Source organism: Helianthus annuus, chromosome 15 (genome assembly GCF_002127325.2).
Source record: "Helianthus annuus cultivar XRQ/B chromosome 15, HanXRQr2.0-SUNRISE, whole genome shotgun sequence".
In the NCBI taxonomy this organism is placed as follows: domain Eukaryota; kingdom Viridiplantae; phylum Streptophyta; class Magnoliopsida; order Asterales; family Asteraceae; genus Helianthus; species Helianthus annuus.
The window spans coordinates 102,501,932-102,509,459 of NC_035447.2; the positions used below are offsets into that span (position 1 = coordinate 102,501,932).

General features: G+C 40.7%; 1 non-coding gene across 1 annotated transcript; it reads left to right on the plus strand.

Moving 5' to 3' along the window:
* Nucleotides 1-6,264: 6,264 nt before the first annotated feature.
* LOC118487839 lies at nucleotides 6,265-6,371 on the plus strand. Its single transcript, XR_004882782.1, has one exon. It is a non-coding gene; the product is annotated as a small nucleolar RNA R71 (small nucleolar RNA).
* The last annotated feature ends 1,157 nt before the right edge of the window (nucleotides 6,372-7,528 follow it).

Consider the following 7,528-nt stretch of genomic DNA (forward strand, 5'->3'; position numbering starts at 1 on the left):
CAATGGCTCCTCTGGTTTTACCATACCAGAATCATTGCCTGAAGGTGGCTTGTCCGACTTTGATCTGTCAGATTCATCGCCGACCTTTTCTTTCTTCTTCCCTCTCTGTTCTGTCCTCAGATTTGTATCTGATGAATTTGTCTTGCTTGTTTTTGCAACTGAAGGAGTCGATTCATCAGAACTTTTATTATGTTTATCCTGTGAACCTGAGGACAAAATCTTCTTGAGATACTCTCTCGCTTTCTTTCTTTTCTTCCTCAGTCTGTCTTTCTGCCCCTGTGAAAGCTTGACTTTCTTTTCTTGAATTTTCTGTTCTTGAACTTTAGGTTTTAGAACCTTCTGTTCCTGGGGCTTGACTTTGACTGGAATCTTTGCCAATTTCTGAGAATTAACCCTCAATCTGTCATTCGATTTCCTTGGGCATTCTCTGGCAATGTGACCTTTGATGTTGCAATTAAAGCACCTTCTGGTCTCATAACTCCAATACTGGCAGTTAACAGCAATGTGTCCGTGATATCCGCAGCTGTAACACACTCTGTTATCGTACCGTATACCACCTTCACACCAAACGCTCAAATCATAGCATTGTCTGGCTTGGTGATATTCCTTCCTCAAGTTTGCTGGATTTGGCTTTTGAGCACTGTGGTCCGACCTGCACCACTTATTACCAACATTTTTTGAGTTTACATTTTTTATTTTTTGTAAATTTTGTTTTTGATTGGATGATCGATCCGATGAACTTTTATTATCTTTTTGTTTCTGTTCTGCTTTCTTCTTCAAAGGCTTTTGCTTAGAACATTCACCTTTTTCGGTCGATTGCAAAACAGTTTTCTGAAAATTTTCTTTCAAATTTAAAAACAATTTTTGTTTTTCTTTTTTAACATTTTCATCATCGGATGCATCATCACAATCTTCAACTTTGACAGAGTCAAAGTTTGTGACACAGTCACTTATTGGAACTGAATTGATCGGTTTTGGACAAGGAATATTCAACTTGTCAGATTTAGTCGCAAAACTGATCAATTTCTTTTCAAGTTCATCAATCTTGATTCTTGAACTCTTAGCTTCGTCTTCAAGCTTAGATATTCTTTCAAGATGAGACTTGATTGAATTTTCATTTTCATTTTTCAAGTTTTCAAGAACAGTCTTTTCATTTTCCAAAATTTTTATCTGTTCTTGAAATTTTGATTCACTGGCTTTCAGGTTTTTGTTTTCAAGCTTGATCCAGAAATCCTCATCTTCTGACGATTTCTGTTTGTTTTCAAAAACCTTTATATTTTCTTTCAACTTCCTGTTTTCAAATGTCAAACTGTCCAAACCACCCAACAGTTTGTCATTTTCTGCCTTCAACTTCTCACAACTTTCTTGAATCAAAAGAATCTGTTTTTCATCAGCCTGCTTCTCTTCTCTCAACTTCTTGATTTCTAATGCCAAACTTTCCGCGTCTTTGACAAGTTTGTCATTATCCGTCTTGAAGTTGTTGCATTTTGAGCATGCTGATGCAGAACTTGAATACTCAGACTTTACAAATTCTTCATTCTTTGGAGTATCCTTTGTTTCCTTCTTGTATGTACCTGCACAAACAATTTTTACAAAATCAAGAGGTTTTAAATTTTCATCAATATAACATCCTCTTTTATAATCATATCTCATGTTATGTTTTGCACCATAACATATACAGATTCTCTTATCAATCTCAGTAATCACATCCAAATTGATTTTATCTAAATTTCCCAGATTCAGTTTTTCTAGATTCTCTTTTATTCTATTCATCAATATCTTCTTTTCATCGAGATTTTTATAATAACGTTTTTGAAGTTTATTGATGAAATCAGATGGATGCAATTTCGAGAATTTAGGTTTTTGTTTTAACTCCTTTAAAACATCATCCCATTCAGCAGGTAAAGCAGCCTCCAACTTCAATATCTGCTCAGTATCTGTCAAATTTATATCAAATGATTTTAACTTCTCTATCATGTAATCGAATCTTTTTTCCATCTCTTTCAAACTCTCATTCTGTTGACAAGAAAAATTTTCAAGTCGAAGAGTCCAAACATGTTTATCATCTTGATTGAAAATCCTCGTACGATATCTCCCAAAATCATTTATCTTTCCAACAAACTCATTCTCCTTTTCGTCAAATATCATCGTCATTTTTCAAAATATCCAACACGTATTAGTTGACTAATAAGCGAAACAACTGTTGATCAGATAAGCGGTCCGAGTGAGTTTCAAATAAGCGGTCCAAAATCTTGTTCAGATAAGCGATTCAAATCACTAAACCAAATCAGCGGTCCAGCTACTATTCGTTCGAGCGAGTCAAAGATTATCCGTTCGGATTAACGATCCAAGACCTTGTTCCTGATTTGTACGAATAAGCGGTCCAGCAGTGTCCGAAAGAGCGGTTCAACTCCTGTTCGAACGAGCGGTTCCAACAGTTGATTTTGGAGCGATTCAAGAGTAATCCGACCGAATGATCGGTTCTCAATTCGTCCGGATGAGCGGTTCAAGAGTAATCCGACCGAATGAGCGGTTCTCAATTCGTCCGGATGAGCGGTTCAAGAGTAATCCGACCGAATGAGCGGTTCTCAATTCGTCCGGATGAGCGGTTCAAGAGTAATCCGACCGAATGAGCGGTTCTCAATTCGTCCGGATGAGCGGTTCAAGTCAATTGATCGAAAAAGCGGTTCAAGCAATGTCCGTTCGAGCGGTTCCAGACCAAAATTTCGAGCGGTTCCAGACCAAATTTTCGAGCGGTTCCAACAATGTTCAGAAACGCGGTCCACTTTCAAACATCATTTTGACCCCTAAAAACTTTGAATTTTGATCTGAAACTTTCCAGGGTTTGTCACGGTACTATTTCGCACGATCCCTGAGATTTTGATCAAATTCCGACCGTGAAATCTTTCCGAATCAGAAAAAGAAGGTGTAGAAGTGAGAATTTCGAGCGAAAATCGAGCTAAACGGCAAGAACTCTTCCTCCTGAGCTCTGATACCACATGTAGGATCGTTTGCTGACCCGATGAGTCGTTCAGAAGAGGTCTTAGACTAGTTCAGAGGCGGAATTCATTGAATTAGTCTTCGTAAAGCTTGATTTCACACTTTAACGTCTCCTTTATTGATTCTATAACAGTTTACAAGCACATGGAGACAATTGGACAGGGCTTCGTCTTTACACCTTAGAAAACACACACTTAACTTCACTATCCCCTGGAACCACCCATATGACACCTATATATAGGAGTCAGGAACCACTCATATGGACATGTCCATATGAGCGAACCTACCAGTTGACATATGGGCGGTCCACTTAAATGTCACAAAAGCGGTCCGACTCATTTACCCTATAAGCGGCCCTAAAACTCTAAACACATATACAATACGAACAACCCTGTCCTAAGACTCGAACTAAGATGTAGTCGACAGACAACTGCAACAACAAACTTACGCCTTTTCCATAGGCTTGCCAAGCAATCAATCCTCCTCCTTTTTAACTTTTTACCTTTGTAAATATCAAGAGGACTTTTGGGGTTTAGGGTTAGGATTGGGCTAAAGGTGGGTGGTTGGTTAGTGGTTAGTAAAAAGGGCGAAAATTGTAAAAAGCGTCGATTTTCGTAAAATACCTTGTTTTTAGTGACTTTTTATTTTGAAGTATTTCTCCAAACAAGCTTTTGTTTGTTTTTGACTTCATCATCATTTTTTTTTTATCGTTGTGGCAAGTTCTAGATTTGTAAGAACCAAGCGGCTATTCACACAAGAAACGAAAAATGAGCATTTAGTCTAAATATGTATATTTTTATGCTCAATAAAGGCTCAAAACTCACTTTTGTGGGAATGGGTTTTTATGTGACCAAGTATATATAATCGAATTTTTAACTAAGCTTGTCATGCCGTTTCATAATTTTCTTATGTTGGTTCTTTTTTTATCACGACGCTATCGGTTGTAAACTTGTAAAAATATAACCTTTTTAGAACTTGTTATTCCCAACTTAAACTAAGACAAGTAAATAAAAAAAAATGAAAAAGTTTTTGAAAAAAAATGGGGTGTTTAGCGGTTCCAATAGAGTTTTGTGTAAGGCTTGTGTTTAGGATTTTGCAAAATTTCAAGGTTTTAGCATCCCCCCCACACTTAAATTACACATTGTCCTCAATGTGTCCAAAAATAATGTTTTTGGTTGATTAGAATGTGTAAAAGTGGGTTTAAAAGCAAAGTTTTGTGTTACTGGCATCCTGGACACGGCCCCGTGTTGACCGGGCACGGCCCCGTGGTCAAGTGCCAGTAACAAAAATTAGAGAATTGAAACAGAAGCCTGGACACGGGGGCGTGTCCGCTGAACACGGCCCGTGTCCAGTTACCTGAACTGGGTGATTTTCTGCAGGGGGCTCAGCACGGGGCCGTGTTGGTTGGGCACGACCCGTGTTGAGCCTTCTGTGATGGAGATTTGTGTCGGGTTGCTCTGTTCTTTTTTGCATGGTTCCATTTTTTCTCGTTCCCTTTTTCATCCATTACCACCATGAGTGTGTTTTATTCTGCAAAAACTAAAAGATTAAACTAAACTAAGGATAGTTCCGCGGAATGCCTCCGTGGTGCGCCACGTTTATAAGGGTCCTTGGCTAGACCCGAGTCGAGGTTATATATCTTCTGAGTGGGATGCCTGGCTTCCCATGTTACACCGTCGGAGAGCGGCATCCAGGCTCGAATCAATAACCTTCATGTAATTGACTGGGTCGTCGTCCTCTATTCTCTTCCCAACTCCGAACTTCACCTCATCATCCCCATACCTCAAAGTGAGTGTCCCGTCATTCATGTCTACCACTGCTTGTGCCGTGGCAAGGAAGGGTCTCCCTAGTATAAGGGGGACCTCGGTGTCTTCCTCCATATCGAGTATGACAAAGTCAACTGGATAAACGAATCTGCTTACCCTTACCAAGACATTCTCGATGACACCTTGTGGGAACTTGACGGATCGATCAGCGAGTTGTATGCTTATTTTTGTAGGGCTCGTGGTTCCCAAGCCAAGCCTTTTGAACATTGATGAGGGCATGAGGTTAATGCTAGCCCCTAGGTCGGCCAAGGCATTGCGAACGGGCGATTCCCCTATTGAGCATGGAATCGTGAAGCTTCCGGGATCGATTTTCTTTTGGGGTAGTTTATTGAGTATGAGGGCAGAGCATTCTTCGCCTAAATTAACTAATTGCAAATTTTCAATTTTCTTTTTATGTGTAAGGGAGTCCCTCATAAATTTAGAGTATTTGGGCATTTGGGTTAGGACTTCGATAAAAGGAATATTGACATGCAATTGTTTTAACAGACTTTCGAATTTTGCGAATTGCTCATTGGTCTTTTGACGAATTAACCTACCGGGGTACGGAACTCGAGGAGCCTTGGTAGGCTCTGGTGATGGAGGAGAGTTCTTTTCCTGCAGAGGTGTTGGCATTGTTTCTTCCGCAGGTGGAGGTACTTCTGCAGGCCCTACGGTGCGGTTTCGTAGTGTGATGAGGTGAACTTGCGCCTTTGGGTTTGTTTCGGTATTGCTAGGTAATGCGCCTTGCGGTCTCTCGGAAAAATTTTGTGCTAGTTGATTTATTTGTTTTTCTATGTTTTGAATGCTAGCTTGTTGATTCCTAAAATTAGATTCTAATTGTAGAAATCTTTCCGAGTTTTTCTTATCAGTGTCAGAGACGAGGAGAGATATAGTATCTTCGAGCCTTTCTCGTCCACCTTGTTGTTGAGTGAAATTTTGTGACTCATTTCTTGATTGCTGAAAGTTTGTTCGTTGGGTTTGTTGGTTACTACTATTGCCGGGTTCCCTCCAACCAAGGTTTGGGTGGTTTCGCCATCCTTGGTTGTAAGTTCCCGTTGGAGGACCCGACAGCCTAGGTCTATTATCAATGTAGTTTACCATTTCTTGTTGATCGTCCGTTTCTTTCATGCAACTCCAATTTTCATGTGACCCACCACACCCTTCACAAGCCATAACCGAGACTGTTTTTGTCATTTCTAATTTTTTTATTTTTGAAGAAAGGGCCTCGATTTGGGCTTGTAAAGAAGTGCTTTCGTCGACCTTATGGGCGCCCGTGGCGATAGGCTTATTTCCCCGGGGGGTGTGCCATTGAAAATTGGTTTGAGCAATTTCCTCAATCTGATTATATATTTCATGTGGGCGTCGGTTACCTAAAAGTCCCCCGGAGCTAGAATCAAGTGTCTGCCTAGTGTGTGGCAACAATCCATTGTAGAAAGTGGACACTTGTTGCCATATTGCGAGGCCGTGATGGGGACACTTGCGTAATAGCTCCTTGAACCTTTCCCAAGTTTCATATAAGGATTCCCCGTCCTCTTGTGAGTATGTATTAATTTCAGCCATTAATTTAGCAGTTTTAGCAGGAGGGAAATACTTATATAGAAATTTTTGGGCTAGTTCATCCCAGGTGTTTACCGATCCAGCTGGGAGGGTGTTGAGCCAAGCTTTCGCTCGGTCTTTTAGTGAGAATGGAAACATACGGAGGCGGATGGCGCCGTTTGATGCTCCATTGATCCGAAAGGTATCACATATTTCTAAGAAATTAGTTATATGTAGATGGGGATCCTCGTCCGCAAGCCCGTGGAAGGTTGCGGAGTTCTGGAGCATTTGTATCAAATGCGGTCGAAGTTCGAAGTTATTGGCTTCGACATTCGGAGCATTGATAGCGGCGCCTAGATTACCTACGGTGGGCCGTAGATAATCCATAAGGGTACGTTGGTCCGCCATTGGGGGTGGATCACCCAAAACCTTCTCTTGGTTTTTGGCTTTTAACCTTTTTTCTGAGAAAGCGTTCGGGTTCTTCTAGCGGTTCCTTTATGTCTTTATTGGAACTGGAGCTCATACACTACGTGAGGATGGCGTCGGGTTCCAAGTCCTGCAATAAAAACAGAAAAGAATGTTGGTCAGAAGGTTCACCACGGCCCCGTGTTGAGCGAACACGGCTCCGTGGTCGGAATTGCAGTGGTTGTTTTCCAGATCCCAGTTACTGGAAGTTGGACACGGCCCCGTGTTGCACCGGCACGGCCCCGTGGTCAGCCTTCTATAACTTGAAAAACAAAAACTGCCAGTAACGATGCTGAGCACGGCCCGTGTCCGACCAGGCACGGCCCCGTGCCGAGCTCTGCAGAAGCTAAAAATCTAAAAAAAAAAAAAAATCCTAAAAAATTAAAGAAGAAAAAAAAATATGATTAGGCCGTTGATTCCTAACTTTCTTAAAATCCTTGTGTCCCCGGCAACGGCGCCAAAAACTTGATGTGCGTGAAGTGTGTTATATTTTTGATGAGTATTTAAGCCCCTTTTTACACTTTTAGCCAAGTTTTAAATTTATAAAACACGATATTTACTAACACTAAACACACATATGGGCAAGTGCACCCATCGTGGACGTAGTATAGTGTTGGTAAGATACCGAGGTCGTCCAAGGACACAAGAGCTTTTAATACCGGTTTATCCTCAACGTCTAATCAAATCAAAAAGTTAGAAAAATGTTTTAAACTAAGAAAAAT